Below are 18,962 nucleotides of genomic sequence, written 5' to 3'. Positions count from 1 at the left end.
AAAGGCATAAAAAAATCAGCCCACCCATTCTTCTTCTTCAACATTCGGCCAAGCAAGAAACAAGAGAGAGAAAAGAGAAAATAAAACCCTAGCTAAGAAATTTAAAGGGAAAATAGGTGGAAATTCAAAAATCAAGTGAAAAAAAGGTAACATTTCTTAAATTTGTCTTGTGCTTTACCTTTCCCATGCATTTTTCATCATTTTTCATGGTTGAATCATGTGATTTGAGGATGATTTGAATTCTGGTCATATGGGTTTAGAGAGAGAAAGTTGTTAGATAAATTTGATTTTGAGCTATGTTAGTGTTTAGTGTTAGTTTAGCATGTTTATGAGTAAAACAACAAGAAAAATATTTATCTTCTCCATGAATTTCCCTAGGCCGAATCTAGCCAATGGTATGTGAGGATGAGGTTGACTTTATTTTAAGAGAATTGGGTGGAAAAATGATGAATTATGAGGTTGGAAATTAAATGGGAATTTTCGGTGCAATAAATTGAAATTTTTACCCACTAGGGGTAAAAGCGTAATTTATAGTCCGGACTGATAAATTGGACCAAATTCACAGTCATTGAGGTATTGTGGATATAATTGGATAATTGAAATTGAAATGGATGGAATTGGAGTTGAATTGGAGATTTTAGAAATTTACACCGTATATAGGCAAGTTAGGTCGGACACTGTGATTAAGCAAATGTCCAAACATTTCACACCCTATCTAGTGCATACGCATGGATAAGAGCCTGAAATAATATATATTGATTTGACACAAATTATTGAATTTTTTGTGTCATGTATTGTGGATAGGTGGTGAGCTATTTGATACGGGTAAAAGACTACACCCGAGGACCGAGAATAGGAGTATATCTACTCCTAGTACAGTGAGTAAACTTACTATCGTCTTAATTATCTAGAGTAGATTTATTTAATTGTGTGATTTTATGAAAAAATGGTTTAATTGGAAAATTATTGTGTTTTATGGTAAAATGGGATTTTATAAAATAATTTTATAATATTTTTGAAAATTTAATAATGATTTCAAAAGTAGAGTAATTGGAGACCTATACTATGATTGTGTTGTTTATCCATGATTTTACATTAATGGCTTATGATAAATGTGGGTATGACTGGTTATTTTTATGATTTTAAGAATATGTGAACTGCTTTATTTGCCTTGAATGTGTTAAGTGAGCCATGTCATACTATTGTGATTTTATTGGTTGGTGGATTATAAAGTGGGCACTGCAGTGACGGGGGTTCCGTGGGCCAGCCTAATTAGAGGGGCACGGTTCCCAATTATTGAGCTTACCTCGATTGGAGAGGCGCGTAGGATAACTCCCGAGGTAGGATTTGAGTACACTTCACGCAGGCCACCACGTGAAAGTGGGACTCAGCCAACGCCAAGGAACGGCTGTGTTGTCAGAGGTGAAATGTGTTTGTGTGTGTGACAATAAACAGCCTTGGCGGTCTCGGTAAGATGCTTTCGCGAGGTATCCCCGAGAATGGATTTTTGGCAAGAGCCAAGTTTTTGAAAAGTGCATAAGCCATGTTGAGTAATTAGATGAAATCCAATTATTTATATGGGTTGAGATGAATTATTTTAATTGTCTCCTATTACTCGGCTTTAGATTATTTTGATGATGTTTGTCTACTCACTGGGATTTTATAATCTCACCCCTTCTTCCTATACATTTTTCAGGCTCAGAATAGGCAGTAGACTGTCAATTACATCGAGAAGTAAATTTCGGAGTTGCATCCTAGAAAGCAAGGTTATAGACTTAAACCTTCTCAGTTATTTGGGGGCTCACGTGTCATTGTAATTTAAAGTGCATACTCTAGTTTTCTATATTATAGTATGTATAAATTTATTTTGTTTTTATGTGCAGAAAATTAATTTTTTGATGTTTTAAAAATAAACATATATATATATTGTTTTACATTAAAATAGATTATTTTAATTAATATTTTTAGTTTATTTTATTATTCAAAAAAAAAAAAAGGAAAAAAAGAGAGAGGAATGGAAAAACTGGTACAAAAGCCTTGCGAGGTCTCGAGAGGCGTTCGGGGGAAGAATGTCTATCGAGGCTTCGCGGCGGTTGTCACGGGCTCGATGGGAGTTCCGGGTCGTGACAAGTTGGGACCTAGATTGAGGTGTCCACGTATATTCATCTTTTTGGTAGGTACCATGGCATTCAGTAGCTATACCTTCACCTAAGGTCACTCTGCTGGAAGTCAAGAGTCTTTTTGCTTATGTATACGTACACGTGATGTAAATCACTAAAATACATGTCATAAACAATATATGTTTATTTTGATTAATTTTGCCACTATGAGTTGGCAATGGGTGACATTATTTTGGATGATATAAATGTAAGTAGTTGGTTTCTATATTATTATTGTTTAAATAATTATAGTTGAGAATTACGAAATATGGCATTTAAAATGATGGATGTAGTGATGAACAGGATCACATAAAAAGGTTTGCTTGGGCTTAGTGGGCTATGCCCATTGGGTCCATGCGGCAGTCATGGCTTGAAAATTGGGCTGTGACATGGCAAAACAGGGAAGAAAGACATCCATGCCCAAATGTTGAGCGTAAACTCATATTATCTATTCAATGGCCCAAATGCATTTTTTAGCTCGTATTATCTATTCAATGGCCCAAATGCACTTTTCTTAATGTTCCATGTGGCTTTCAAGTTGCTCCATCCTTTGTGCCATGGATATAACCTGAGGATAAGGTACTCGAGTCCTCATAGTTGTTGAAGTACCTCCAATAGCAAATGACTTTTGTTGCATGAACTTTTCCATGATACCATCATCAATTGGACCATTAGGATATAGCAACTCCTCTCTAGAGCCCCACTCCACTTCAACTCTCTTACACAACTCAGTGATAAAAGATGGAAACCATATGCCCTCTCGAGGTGTATTAACAGAATGAAGGATGGTGATGTAAATTAATCTCCCAATACAAATTGCCCTACTAGTCAAAATACAATAAAGCAATAGAGCTCTATCATTGGCAATATCACTAACATGCTTTATAGAAAACAACCTACTTGTAACAAAGTACAGCCAACACTTGTAAGCACCATGAAGGTGGATCATTTTAAAAAACAAAGACAGCCCCTTAGACATCTTCCATTCCCCGTTACCCTTACACAAATAATTAATCACCTCATCGAAATTCGACTACCAAGTAAAATATTCATCAGCCATAACCTTTGGAATCTCACAATAAGCATTAATAAGTACAAGGCACTAATTTACCTTGAAAAAAGTAGACCCATTACTTTGGTCCTTTGCATTAGCATACAACTCCCTAACTATAAGGATCGCAACTACAAGAAGCTATTTACAAAATGTGGTTCTTTTCCTAACCAAAATAATTTCATGAATATCTGGGTACCTACCTCTTAGGAATTTGAGAATATGGTGCCTTGGAAAGTGAGTATATTCTCATGTTTAATTTCATTTAATTTATTTGTATTGAAAAAAGTACATTTTGATAATATGACGAAAAGTTTATTTTAAGTAAGCATTCATTATCTAGTTATTAAGGTACCATGATTCTATTGAGATATTAAAATACATTTGTATTAAGAGCCATTCATAAGAGACATGTATTTTAATTGAATCTAAAAATTATTCACAGCCATGTAATAAAGCTGGTCACTATATTGTGATAAGGTTGTAGTGTCCAAATTACTTTCAATGAAACGAATGTGATTCACTTCAACGGAATGATGTGTCTCAAATCATCGAAATGGTTGATTTCGAGTAATGACACTATAACATGAACTGAAATCACGTGACAATCAAATTTAAGTTTAATTGTTACTTAAATCTTGATTCACACTAATCCATTAACTTATAGTAGATTTGGAATCCTAATGGATAATGGACTCATGTTTTATCTCTTTATAATCTTTCATTTATCATGGGCATGATCATCATAAAGCATTGATCTAGAGTTCGTATGTTGGGATTATAATTGAGGTGAACATCTAGGAACATATATCCAAATGGTGGAGTTCATAAGATTAACATCACTTTTAGTGTTTTCAGGAAGATTAGTGAGTAATTTGGGCCCAGTGGATTGATGAATTAACTACGCATCACATCTTGATACTTAAAAGATTAGATCTAGAGTATTGGATCACTAATTGGATGGAATTTGAGACTAGGGGACAAAATTGACGTAAAAGCTAAAACAGTAATTTCACCTTTTGTCATTGGATGGTTATGAGGGTTCACAATATAAAGTTTGCAACTGAACAACTAATAATGAATATCAACTATTGAATTATTTCTTGTAATTATAGTTAATCCAAGAGTGTAACCATGAATCTATGGTGGAGTGATTTCATGGCTAATAAGCTTGAATTTTCTTAATGAGATTAAGAATAGTTTAAACTTTATTGGATCATGGAATATCTATGTCACGACCCGGAACTCCCCATCGAGCCCGTGACAACAGTCGCGAAGCCTCGATAAACATTCTTCACCCCGAATGTCGATCGAAACCTCGCAAGGCTCTCATATCAGCTTTCGCACTTCCCCGATGAGCAATAGTTATCAAATAATCAAAATACGAAGGATTACAAATCATTTCCAAATCATAACATAACATTTTTTTTTTGGCTCACAGGGGCATTTTCGTTATTTTTTTTCTTTGAAAATCTCAAAACTTGCTAAAAATGTAGTAGGTAAGCAGAAAATATATATTTAATGATTTAAAAACAAAATAAGTATCTAAAACGTTCATTTGAAAGCAAATTGTTAACAACTAGTACTATTCAAAAATAATCAATAAAATATTCTATTTTCTCATAAAATAAATTTTTATAGAAATATTCGTAAATAATTTTTTCGCACATGAAAGTAAAGTAAAAATTGTATGAATAGAAATACAGATAACCAAAATATAAGTTTTGATCTGCAATGACACGTGGGCTCCAATTGACCAAGAAGATGTAAGACTGTGAACTCTTACTTTCTATAATGCAGTTCTGAGCTTAGTTCTCGTCCTACTCGATTATCTACAAACTATCCTGAGCCTGAAAAATGTATAGGAAGAAGGGGTGAGATTTTATAATCCCAGTGAGTAAACAGATACCATCTAAAGTATCTAAAGCCGAGTAAATGGAGACAATTAAAATAAGTCATCATACTGTAATTTCATTACCTTTCAGTTCATTTCAACCAAATAAAATCAATCCATATAAATCGAGTAATCAACTTGGCTTATGAATTTCTTAAAACTTTGGCTTGTGCCAAAACTCATACTCGGTGATACCTTGCGCAGGGCATCCAACCGAGTCCGCCAAGGCTGTTAAAATTTTGTATACACTTAAAATATATTTTTAGTTTGAGAAAAATACAGTCGTTCCTTCGCGTTGGCTGAGTTCCCCTTCACGTGGTGGTTTGGCGTGAAGTGAACCCTAAGCTTTATCCCAGGAGATACCCTATGCGCCTCTCCGTTCGAGGTAATAATATAATGGAGTTTACCGTGCCCCTCTTATAGGCTGGTCCACGGAACCCCCTCTGCAGTAACTAATTAATATATAATCCACCAATCAATAAAATTCATTCTAGCATGACATGACAATTTATCGCAACCTAGCCTCTCAAGGCTGAATGCACAGTATAAATAATTATAACACCAAAATCAGTTTAGCCATTCATGCTCATTTATTGTCATAAGCCATTCAATTCAAAACCATAAATTTACAACACAAGCAGGCAGTCTCCAATTACTCTATTTCAAAACCAATATTCAATTTTTTAGAAAATTTATAAAATCATTTTATAAAATCACAATTTCTCTTAAAACATAGCAATTTACCATTTAAACCCATATTTCATAAAATCACACAGTTGTATAAAACTACTCTAGATAATTAAGACGATAATAAGTTTACTCACAGTATTAGGAGTAGAAATACTCCTATCTTCCACCCTCGGGTGCAGTCTCTTACCCGAAACAATTGACTCACCACCTATCCATAATCCATGATACAAAATTCAATAAATTGTGTCAATTTATCATAAATTATTTCAGGCTCTTATCCATGCGTATGCACTAGATAGGATTTGAAATGTCTAGACAATCGCTTAATTACGATGTCTGACCTAACTCGCCTATACACGGTGTAAATTCCTAAAATCCCCAATTCGACTCCAATTCCATCCATTTCAATTTCAATTATCCAATTATATCCACAATACCTCAATGACTGTGAATTTGGTCTAATTTATCAGTTCGGACTATAAATTACGCTTTTACCCCTAGTGGGTAACAATTTCAATTTATTGCACCGAAAATTCCCATTTAATTTCCAACCTCATAATTCATCATTTTTCCACCCAATTCTCTTAAAATAAAGTCAACCTCATCCTCACATACCATTTGCTAGATTCGGCTTAGAGCAATTCATGGAGAATATAAATATTTTTCTTGTTGTTTTACTCATAAACATGCTAAACAAACATTAAACACTAACATAGCTCAAAATCAAATTTATCTAACAACTTTCTCTCTCTAAACCCATATGAACAGAATTGAAATCATCCTCAAATCACATGATTCAACCATGGAAAATTATGGGAAATGCATGGGAAAGGTAAAGCACAAGACAAATTTAAGAAATGTTACCTTTTCTTCACTTGATTTTTGAATTTTCACCTATTTTCCCTTTAAAATTCTTGGCTAGGGTTTTATTTTCTCCTTTCTCTCTCTTGTTTCTTGCTTGGCCGAATGTTGAAGAAGAAGAATGGGTTATGGGCTGATTTTTTTATGCTTTTTTTATTAGTTTAATGAAATAATATTATTTTATTCATATTTTGAATATTTTATTAATTCATTTTTTTTTTCTAGCCATCCACTTGTCCTATTTTTTCCACCATGCATTCCCTTTGACTTATCCAAGTCTTAAGTGAAATTTTCAGATTTTTTCAAAGTTTTGGTGGAGCCAATTTTTCAAAATTACACTTTTGCCCCCGAACTTTTCAAAAATTACATTTTTACCCCAAAAATTGAAAATTTACCATAATGCATAATTTTCACTCCTCATACTCATTTCACACTCCAAATAATTAAATTTGATCAAAATCCTTTCAAAAATTAAATTTTTGATTCCGGATGGCAAAATTACCATTTTACCCTTTTACTCCAAATTATACCGAAATTAAAATTTTTCACTTCTAAACCTCAAATCTTACTCCAATAAGTCAAATGGGGCCAAAAATCTTTTCTAAAATTTCTCATTTTGTCCCCAGGTGGTAAATGACCATTTTGCCCCTAGATAGCGAAAATTTCGATTTGACTCCAAATTGATCCTCAAACTCCGAATCACCATATTAAGCCATTATGGGACTTTAAAATTCTTAATTTCATCATAAATTCTCTATTTGATCTAGTTCGAGGTTTAACTCAACTTTGTTGTACATCTAGGTACAAACCGACTTTTGTAAATTTTTTTCGGGACTCTCTTAGCATGCAAACATGCTATCCATCACAAATATTTTTATAGAGTCGGGCTTGTCATCTTCTCCCCCACTTGGATCAACCATATGATCCTTCTTCATGACTGATTTCGACATCAGGCTAAATATTAATATTTTAATATTATTTCATTAATAAAATATTATTGTAAAACCCGACCCTATAAATACATGTCATGACATACATGCACTGAGTAGTATGTTATTATGCTAGGAAAAGCACCTAAGAATAGACGAAACTCGGTATTGTACCTAATGGTACACTTGAGTTGATTTAACCTCGAACTAGTTCAAATAGGAATTGTAGGATGAAATTTAATATTTTATAGTCCAGGAATGACTAAAAATGATTGTTCGGAGTTCGAGGGTTCATTTGGGGTAAAATTAGAAATTTTGATATTCAATGGCAAAATCGTCATTTTGCCACCTAAGATAATAATTTGATCATGGAGTGAAATTTTTGACCAAGATTAACTATTTGGAGTATAATTTAATGATAGGAAGTGAAAAAGTTTAATTCTGGTGATTTTTGGAGTGTAGGGGCAAAATCGTAATTTTGTCACCCACGGACAAAATTTGAGATTTTGGGAGAATTTAGATCAAATTTGACAAATTGGAGAATGGTATGAGTATAAGGGATGAAAAATATGTCTATGGGCAATTTTTCAATTTTTTGGGCAAAAATGTAATTTTTCACTTTTACGGGGGTAAAAGTGTAAATTTTAAAAAATTACTCCACCGAGACTTTGGATGAGTCTGAGAATTTTATCTAAGCTATGAATATATGAGACAAGTGTATGGTGAAAATTTGGAAACAAATGGATGAAATTTTAAAAATAGGCCAATGGGAAAGTGACACGTGGCATTTTTTTAATGAAATAATATTATTTTAATGAAAAGTCAGCCATTTAAACCCAAATTTTGAGTGCTGGCCGGCCATAAGGAAGAAAAAGAGAGCAAATAGAGAGGAAAGGAAGAGAAAAAGAAAAACCAAAGAGAAACAAGAAAATTCAAAGAGAAATTCGCGGTTTTCGACCGTTTACGCGTCTAACGGTAAGATTTTTCGATTTTAGCTTGATTTCTACCTTTCCTATGCCTTTATTTCTATTTAGCATGCTTGAGGAGAGAGATCAAAAAGTGATATCAAGGGCTGGACGAAATTCTAGGGGAGAGAAATTGAAATTTTTAGGTTTTGATTTTTAGTTAAATTGATAGTTTTAGTTAGTTAAATGTGTTTAGAAATTAAATTGGGCAAGAAATCATTAAATTTTCACAATACCCACTCTTGGCTGGATGCTCAATGCTGTACAATGATGATGAATTGATTTTATTCTAAGGGAAATGAAGAGAAAATGATGAAAAACGATTAAACGTGATAGAAAAACAAAGTAGAAAATTAACCGAGTTAATGTCCCATTTTTGGCCGAATTTTCCAAGGAAGGGAGTGAGCTGATTTTGTTGTTTTTAGAAGGTTATTGGCTGATATTTAATGGTTAGAAATGTTGGAGAGAGAATGGGATGATTTAGAGCTAAAATGGAGCGCATTAGCAATTTATCGGGCAAAGTGTCAAAAATAGGTTAATACCGCGTTTAAGCCGTTTTAGGCTATTGCATTTCATACCATGCATTAGTATAGGATTTAAGTTAATTATATAGTGATTTAGCATCAATGTGATGAATTGTGTAAATTTTTGTAATGTGTCTAGGAGGAGAGCCTTCCAGAAAAGGCAAAGAAGTCGTACCCGACTAGTAGTGATCGGGGCGCTTAGAAAGCTTTTAGTTTGTACAAACGGTGAGTAAACTTATTATTATTGTAAATTATCTAGAGTTTATTTTTAAATGCCTTTTATGTATTTTATGAAATGAAAACGAGATTTTTGATGTTTTAGGAATAAATGTGATAAATAAAAATATATTGTATTGATTATGAAATTGAGTAATTGGAGAATGCAAACTGACTTGAAAAATATATGTTTTCCTAGGAATGGCTTTTGAGAAATGAGTATATGTGGCTATATTTTGTGAGTGCATTTGGGAAATTTATGTAAGTTGATTTTACTATGCAGGCTAGATAAATAAATAAAAGCCACGTTATACTGTCGAAATTTTATTAAAATTGGTGGGTTAGTCACTGCAGTGACGGGTTTCCGTGGACTGCCTATTAGAGGGGCACGGTAAACCCAGTTATATAGTTACTCCGGTTGTAGAGGCGATGAGGGTAACTCCCGGGGTAGTATTAGAGCTCACTTCACGTTGAACCCCCACGTGAATGTGTAACTCTGCCAACGCCAAGGGACGGCTTGTTTTAAAAATAAAAATGTGTTTCACGTGTGAATATTTTAACACCCTTGGCGGACTCGGTTAGATGCCTCGGCCAAGGTATCCTCGAGGATTAGTTTTGGCTTGAGCCTTGTTTTAATAAAAGACATAAGCCTTAACAACTATTTTGGTAAATTACAAATATTTTATGGTTTAAGAAATAAATTGAAAACATTATGAAATGGGTTGAAATTTGTTGTTTAAACTTGCCTCCATTTTACTCGCCTTTAGATATTTATGATAATGTCTGTTTACTCATTGGGATTTTATAATCTCACCACCCTCCTTTCCACCCATTTCAGGTTCAGTATAGATTGTAGATAGCTGATCTCATCGAGGACTACCATTGGATCTGCATTTTTGAAACCGTAGGTTCACAGTCCTCTTTACTTTTGTTTATTCGGGGGCCCTCTTGTTATTGTAAATTAAATTCAATATTTTGGCTTACTGTATTTCAGTATGTATAAATTTATTTAGCTTTCACGCTATAAAAATTATTCACGTATAACTCTATAAATATTGTTTTATAAGAAAATAGAATATTTTCCTTAATATTTCTTTTATTTTCTTATTATATTCAAATAACCGTAATTTCGTTTTAAATGAAGATTTCAGACTTTTAAACTCATTTTGAATATGAATTATGTGTTTTGTACTTGTATATTACGTTTTAGCCAGTTTCGAAATTTTTGAAAAAAAAATGACCAGAATACCCTTGTGTGGCGAAAAGTTTATTTTGATTGTTTTTGATCTAAAATAGTATATATTCTCTAAAAACTCGATATTTAACAATGATTGCTCACAGGAAAGGAAAGAAACTAATATGTATGCCTTGTGGGGTTCCGGTTGGCATTCCGGATAATGAGTGTCAATCGGGACGTCACGGCGATTGTCATGGGCCTGAGGGAGGTTTCGGGTCGTGACAATTCGATTGGTATCAGAGCTTTTGGTTTTAAAGATAAGAGCTTTTGGTTTTAAAGATAAGAGTTTTTGGTTTTAAAGTGGTTTTAAAAATTTACAGTATCAATGCGGCCCCGGATTAAGTTAGGTTAGGTTGAATAGAATGCATGAATTTTCATATAGAGCCTAAGGTTCCCTAAGCTTGCTCGTTTTCTCTTATAGATTATTATGCCTCCTCGACGCGGACGCCCACCTCTCACTAGATCGGTTGGGAGGGGAAGAGGTCGTACCCAACGTCATCAGCCAAATACAGTAGAGGAGGAATCAGCTGCATCTACCCTTCGGGCAGCACCTGCTGCTGAGCAAGCCGATAGTCCTCCACATCCTCCATCTCCTCAACCACCTACGGGTATTCCCGCCATGCCTACTGAGGCAGCACAAGCATTGGCAGCTTTCTTTGCAGCAATGGCTGGTCAAGCTTAGACTGGTCAAGTTCCACCTGTAGTGCCTCCAACTACTCCTTTAGTTCCACCACCAGTACAAGATGTATCCATTTCCAAGAAGCTGAAGGAGGCTAGGCAATTGGGTTGTGTATCTTTCACGGGTGAGTTGGATGCCACGGTAGCAAATGACTGGATTAATCAGGTTTCAGAGACTCTCTCTGATATAAGATTAGACGATGACATGAAGCTGATGGTGGCTACGAGATTATTAGAGAAGAGGGCTCGTACTTGGTGGAATTCGGTGAAGTCCCGTTCCGCTACTCCTCAGACATGGTCTGATTTTCTCAGGGAATTCGATGGTCAGTATTTCACTTATTTCCATCAGAAAGAAAAGAAGAGAGAATTTCTGAGTTTGAAACAAGGAAATCTAACTGTAGAGGAGTACGAGACTCGTTTTAACGAGTTAATGTTATATGTGCCGAATCTGGTGAAATCTGAGCAGGATCAGGCCAGTTATTTCGAGGAAGGGCTCCGTAATGAGATTAGAGAGTGGATGACAGTGACTGGTAGGGAGCCGCATAAGGAGGTGGTACAGATGGCTTTACGAGCTGAGAAGCTCGCGACTGAGAATAGGAGGATTCGGACTGAGTTTGCAAAAAGGAAGAATCCTGGTATGTCTTCTAGTCAGCCAGTAAAAAGAGGCAAGGACTTAGTGATTTCAGGGAGTACTACTTCTGTTTCCGTGAGATCTCCTCGACCTCCATTTCCACCATCACAATAGAGACCTTCGAGGTTTAGCAGATCTGCTATGACTGGTTCTGGGAAGAGTTTCGGAGGTTCTGATCGATGCAAAAATTGTGGGAATTATCATAGTGGGCTATGTAGAGGGCCGACAAGATGTTTCCAATGTGGACAAACGGGTCATATTAGGAGTAATTGCCCACGGTTAGGACGAGCCACGGTAGTTGCATCATCTTCACCAGCTCACACTGATATGCAGAGGAGAGATTCTTCGAGGTTGCCACCGAGACAAGAAGTAGCCATACGGTCCGGTGTGGAGAGTAATACCCCGGCACATCCACCTTCTAGACCACAGACTCGTACCTCGACAAGAGTTTTCGCTGTGACGGAAGATGAGGCACAAGTCCGACCTGGAGCAGTGACAGGTACTATGTCTTTATTTGATAAAGATGCTTATGTTTTGATAGATTCTGGCTCAGATAGGTCTTATGTGAGCACCACATTTGCATCAATTGCTGATAGAAACTTGTCACCATTAGAGGAAGAAATTGTAATTCACACCCCTTTAGGAGAAAAGCTAGTTAGAAACAGTTATTATAGAGACTGTGGGGTAAGGGTAGGCGAGGAAGAATTTAGGGGTGACTTAATTCTTCTAGAGATCCTGGATTTTGATCTAATATTGGGTATGGACTGGTTAATTGCACATCGGGCGAACGTGGATTGTTTCCGAAAGGAAGTTGTTCTCCGAAATTCGGAGGGAGCAGAGATTGTGTTTGTAGGGAAAGCCGAGTATTACCGTCCTGTGTAATCTCGGCCATCAAAGCTTCAAAATTAGTGCAGAAAGGGTATCCGACTTATTTGGCATACGTAATTGATACTTCAAAGGAGGAACCTAAGTTAGAGGATGTCCCGATAGTAAGTGAGTTTCCTGATGTATTTCCTGATGATTTACCGGGACTGCCTCCTGATCGAGAGCTTGAGTTCCCTATTGATTTACTTCCAGGTACCGCACCTATTTCTATCCCTCCATATAGAATGGCTCTGGCAGAGTTGAAGGAGTTGAAAGTACAATTGCAAGAGTTGGTGGACAAGGGTTTTATACGCCCTAGTATATCTCTATTGGGAGCACCGATTTTATTTGTGAAAAAGAAAGACGGTACACTTCGGTTATGTATCGATTACCGACAGCTTAACAGAATGACCATTAAGAACAAGTATCCGTTACCGAGGATTGATGATCTTTTCGATCAATTACAGGGAGCTACAGTGTTTTCCAAGGTTGATCTAAGGTCTGGGTATCATCAGTTGAGGATTAAAGAACTGGATGTACCCAAGACAACGTTCAGGACTCGGTACGGTCATTATGAGTTCTTGGTCATGCCTTTCGGGTTAACTAACGCATCGACAGCTTTTATGGATCTCATGAATAAGGTGTTCCACCCTTACCTGGACAAGTTTGTTATTGTGTTCATTGATGACATACTGGTTTACTCGAGAGATAATGATGAGCACGCTGCCCACTTGCGTATAGTATTACAAACTTTGAGGGAAAGACAGTTGTATGCAAAGTTTTCGAAGTGTGAGTTTTGGTTACAGGAAGTGGTATTCTTGGGACACGTAGTATCGAGAACTGGAATATATGTTGATCCTAAGAAAGTAGAGGCAATTTTACAATGGGAGCAACCTAAGACAGTGACGGAGATTCGTAGTTTCCTCGGATTAGCCGGTTATTATCGGAGGTTTGTTCAGGGGTTTTCCTTAATAGCAGCTCCTTTGACCCATCTAACTCGTAAGGGAGTTAAGTTTGTGTGGGATGATGTTTGTGAGAATCGATTTCAGGAGCTAAAGAACCGGTTAACCTCCGCTCCCGTTTTAACTGTAAAACCTGACCCTATAAATACATGTCATGACATACATGCATTGAGTAGCATGTTATTACGCTAGAAAAGCACCTAAGAATAGACGAAGCCTGCTATTGTACCTAACGGTACACTTAAATTGATTTAACATCGAACTAGTTCAAATAGGAATTGTAGGATGAAATTTAATATTTTATAGTCCAAGAATGACTAAAAATGATTGTTCGGAGTTCGAGGGTTCATTTGGGGTAAAATTAGAAATTTTGATATTCAAGGGCAAAATCGTTATTTTACCACCTAAGATAATAATTTGATCATGGAGTGAAATTTTTTACCAAGATTAACTATTTGGAGTATAATTTAATGATAGGAAGTGAAAAAGTTTAATTCTGGTGATTTTTGGAGTGTATGGGCAAAATCGTAATTTTGCCACCCACGGACAAAATTTGAGATTTTGAGAGAATTAGATCAAATTTGACAAATTGGAGAATGGTATGAGTATAAGGGATGAAAAATATGTCTATGGGCAATTTTTCAATTTTTTTGGGCAAAAATGTAATTTTTCACTTTTACGGGGGCAAAAGTGTAAATTTCAAAAATTACTCCACCAAGACTTTGGATGAGTCTAAGAATTTTATCTAAGCTATGAATATATGAGACAAGTGTATGGTGAAAATTTGGAAACAAATGGATGAAATTTTAAAAATGGGCCAATGGGAAAGTGACATGTGGCATTTTTTAATGAAATAATATTATTTTAATGAAAAGTCAGCCCATTTAAACCCAAATTTTGAGTGCTGGCCGGCCATAAGGAAGAACAAGAGAGGAAATAGAGAGGAAAGGAAGAAAAAAAGAAAAACCAAAGAGAAACAAGAAAATTCAAAGGAAAATTCACGGTTTTCGACCGTTTACGCGTCTAACGGTAAGATTTTTCGATTTTAGCTTGATTTCTACCTTTCCTATGCCTTTATTTCCATTTAGCATGCTTGAGGAGAGAGATCAAAAAGTGATATCAAGGGCTGGACGAAATTCTAGGGGAGAGAAATTGAAATTTTTAGGTTTTGATTTTTAGTTAAATTGATAGTTTTAGTTAGTTAAATGTGTGTAGAAATTAAATTGGGCAAGAAATCATTAAATTTTCACAATACCCACTCTTGGCTGGATGCTCAATGCTGTACAATGATGATGAATTGATTTTATTCTAAGGGAAATGAAGAGAAAATGATGAAAAATGATTAAACGTGATAGAAAAACAAAGTAGAAAATTAACCGAGTTAATGTCCCATTTTTGGCCGAATTTTCCAAGGAAGGGAGTGAGCTGATTTTGTTGTTTTTAGAAGGTTATTGGCTGATATTTAATGGTTAGAAATGTTGGAGAGAGAATGGGATGATTTAGAGCTAAAATGGAGCGCGTTAGCAATTTATCGGGCAAAGTGCCAAAAATAGGTTGATACCGCGTTTAAGCCGTTTTAGGCTATTGCATTTCATACCATGCATTAGTATAGGATTTAAGTTAATTATATAGTGATTTAGCATCAATGTGATGAATTGTGTAAATTTTTGTAATGTGTCTAGGAGGAGAGCCTTCCGGAAAAGGCAAAGAAGTCGTACCCGACGAGTAGTGATCGGGGCGCTTAGAAAGCTTTTGGTTTGTGCAAACGGTGAGTAAACTTATTATTATTGTAAATTATCTAGAGTTTATATTTAAATGCCCTTTATGTATTTTATGAAATGAAAACGGGATTTTTGATGTTTTAGGAATAAATGTGATAAATAAAAATATATTGTATTGATTATGAAATTGAGTAATTTGAGGCTGCAAACTGACTTGAAAAATATATATTTTCCTAGGAATGGCTTATGAGAAATGAGTATATGTGGCTATATTTTGTGAGTGCATTTGGAAATTTATGTAAGTTGTTTTACTATGCAGGCTGGATAAATAAATAAAAGCCACGTTATACTGTCAAAATTTTATTACAATTGGTGGGTTAGTCACTGCAGTGACGGGTTTCCGTGGACTGCCTATTAGAGGGGCACGGTAAACCCAGTTATATAGTTACTCCGGTTGTAGAGGCGAGGAGGGTAACTCCTGGGGTAGTATTAGAGCTCACTTCACGTCGAACCCCCACGTGAATGTGTAACTCGGCCAACGCCAAGGAACGGCTAGTTTTAAAAATAAAAATGTGTTTCACGTGTGAATATTTTAACACCCTTGGCGGACTCGGTTAGATGCCTCGGCCAAGGTATCCCCGAGGATTAGTTTTGGCTTGAGCCTTGTTTTAATAAAAGACATAAGCCTTAACAATTGTTTTGGTAAATTACAAATATTTTATGGTTTAAGAAATAAATTGAAAACATTATGAAATGGGTTGAAATTTATTGTTTAAACTTGCCTCCATTTTACTCGCCTTTAGATATTTATGATAATGTCTGTTTACTCATTGGGATTGCAAAATCTCACCCAACTCCTTTCCACCCATTTCAGGTTCAGTATAGACTGTAGATAGCTGATCTCATCGAGGACTACCATTGGATCTGCATTTTCCAAATCGTAGGTTCACAGTCCTCTTTACTTTTGTTTATTCGGGGGCCCTCTTGTTATTGTAAATTAAATTAAATATTTTGGCTTACTGTATTTCAGTATGTATAAATTTATTTAGCTTTTACGCTATAAAAAAATTATTCACGTATAACTCTATAAATATTGTTTTATAAGAAAATAGAATATTTTCCTTAATATTTCTTTTATTTTCTTATTATATTCAAATAACCGTAATTTCGTTTTAAATGAAGATTTCAGACTTTTAAACTCATTTTGAATATGAATTATGTGTTTTGTACTTGTATATTACGTTTTAGCCAGTTTCGAAATTTTTGAGAAAAAAATGACCAAAATACCCCTGTGTGGCGAAAATTTTATTTTGATTGTTTTTGATCTAAAATAGTATATATTCTCTAAAAACTCGATATTTAACAATGATTGCTCACAGGAAAGGAAAGAAACTAATATGTAAGCCTTGTGGTGTTTCGGTTGGCATTTCGGATAATGAGTGTCAATCTGGACGTCACGGCGATTGTCATAGGCCTGAGGGAGGTTCCGGGTCGTGACATTAACACTTCCTGTTAATGGTAAGGGATTTGTAGTATATAGTGATGCCTCAAAGTTGGGGTTGGGGTGCGTATTGATGCAGGATGAAAAAGTTGTGGCTTATGCTTCTAGACAGCTAAAGAGGCGTGAAGCAAATTACCCTACCCATGATTTAGAGTTAGCAGCAGTGGTGTTTGCTTTAAAAATCTGGAGGCATTACTTGTATGGTGAACATTGTCGGATATTTACGGATCACAAGAGTTTAAAATATTTCCTCACCCAAAAGGAGCTTAATTTGAGGCAAAGGCGAAGGTTGGAGTTGATAAAAGATTATGACTTGGTGATAGACTATCATCCGGGAAAGGCGAACGTTGTAGCTAATGCCTTAAGTCGTAAGTCTTCATCGTCTTTAGCAGCACTTCAGAGTTGTTATTTTCCAGCATTAATAGAGATGAAATCTCTTGGGGTCCAGTTGAGAAATGGTGAGAATGGATCCTTATTGGCAAACTTCATTGTGCGACCTTCGTTACTTAATCAGATCAAGGACATTCAGAGGTCTGATGATGAGTTAAGAAAAGAAATTCAAAAACTGACCGATGGGGGAGTCAGTGAGTTCAGATTTGGAGAAGATAACGTCTTGATGTTTAGAGATCGAGTTTGTGTTCCTGAGGGAAACCAGTTAAGACAGGCGATCATGGAAGAAGCCCACTCATCTGCCTATGCATTACATCCTGGAAGCACCAAGATGTATAAGACTATCAGGGAGAATTATTGGTGGCCGGGTATGAAGCGAGACGTAGCAGAATTCGTAGCAAAGTGTCTCGTATGTCAGCAAGTTAAGGCGGAGCATCAGAGGCCAGCAGGTACACTTCAATCTTTACCTGTTCCCGAGTGGAAATGGGAGCATGTAACTATGGATTTTATTTTGGGATTGCCGCGGACACAGAGGGGAAAGGATGCGATTTGGGTGATCGTAGATCGGTTGACTAAGTCCGCTCACTTTTTAGCTGTCCATAGTACATACTCTATTGAGAAGCTGGCTCAGCTCTATATAGATGAGATTGTGAGGCTACATGGAGTTCCTATTTCTATAGTGTCAGACCGAGATCCTCGATTCACTTCTCGATTTTGGCCGAAATTTCAAGAAGCTCTTGGAACCAAATTGAAATTTAGCACTGCTTTTCACCCACAGACGGATGGTCAGTCAGAAAAGACTATCCAGACCTTGGAGGATATGTTACGGGCTTGTGTCATTGACTTTATTGGGAGTTGGGACAGACATTTGCCATTGGTGGAATTTGCTTACAACAATAGCTTTCAGTCTAGCATTGGTATGGCACCATACGAAGCTTTAAATGGAAGAAAATGTCGTACTCCACTCTGTTGGGATGAAGTAGGTGAAAGGAAGTTAGTGAGTGTGGAATTGATCGAGCTAACTAATGACAAGATCAAGGTTATACGAGAGAGGCTAAAGGTAGCCCAGGATAGGCAGAAGAGCTATGCAGATAAACGGAGAAAAGACTTGGAGTTTGAGATCGATGATAAAGTTCTTCTTAAGGTTTCTCCTTGGAAAGGTAATAATTTGAATACTTTGAAGTATTAAATCTTATTGATTATACTATCATGATAAATTATGGTGTTTTATTGGATAATGAAAGGTGTGATTTGATTTGCGAAGAGGGGAAAACTCAACCCGAGATATATTGGACCATTCTGAATAATTGAAAGGATTGGACCAGTGGCTTATCGGTTAGAATTACCTCCGGAGTTAGATCGGATCCACAACGTTTTCCATGTCTCCATGCTTAAGAAATATGTACCAGATCCCTCTCACGTCCTCGAAGCACCTCCGATCGAGTTGCATGACGATTTGAAGTTTGAGGTACAACCTGTGAGTATCTTGGATCGAAAGGATCGAGTACTGAGAAACAAGAGTATTTCAGTGGTCAAAGTGTTGTGGAAAAGTGCTCGAATGGAGGAAATGACATGGGAAGTAGAGCATCAGATGAGGAACCAATACCCGCATCTATTTGTCGAATCTGGTAAGTGAAATTTTGAGGTCAAAATTTTATTTTAAGGGGGGTAGAATTGTAAAACCCGACC

At 36.0% G+C, this 18,962-nt stretch overlaps 1 long non-coding RNA gene across 1 annotated transcript; it reads left to right on the top strand.

The window, feature by feature from the left end:
• On the top strand, positions 1–1,780 carry LOC148761806 (uncharacterized). Its single transcript, XR_016027550.1, has 3 exons — positions 1–146; positions 805–878; positions 1,697–1,780. It is a non-coding gene; the product is annotated as an uncharacterized LOC148761806 (long non-coding RNA).
• Positions 1,781–18,962: the final 17,182 nt, after the last annotated feature.

This window comes from Theobroma cacao, chromosome 7, assembly GCF_053813885.1.
Source record: "Theobroma cacao isolate CCN51 chromosome 7, ASM5381388v1, whole genome shotgun sequence".
NCBI lineage: Eukaryota > Viridiplantae > Streptophyta > Magnoliopsida > Malvales > Malvaceae > Theobroma > Theobroma cacao.
Note: the sequence above shows the minus strand (reverse complement) of the source record. Positions and strands in the feature narration are given on the sequence as shown.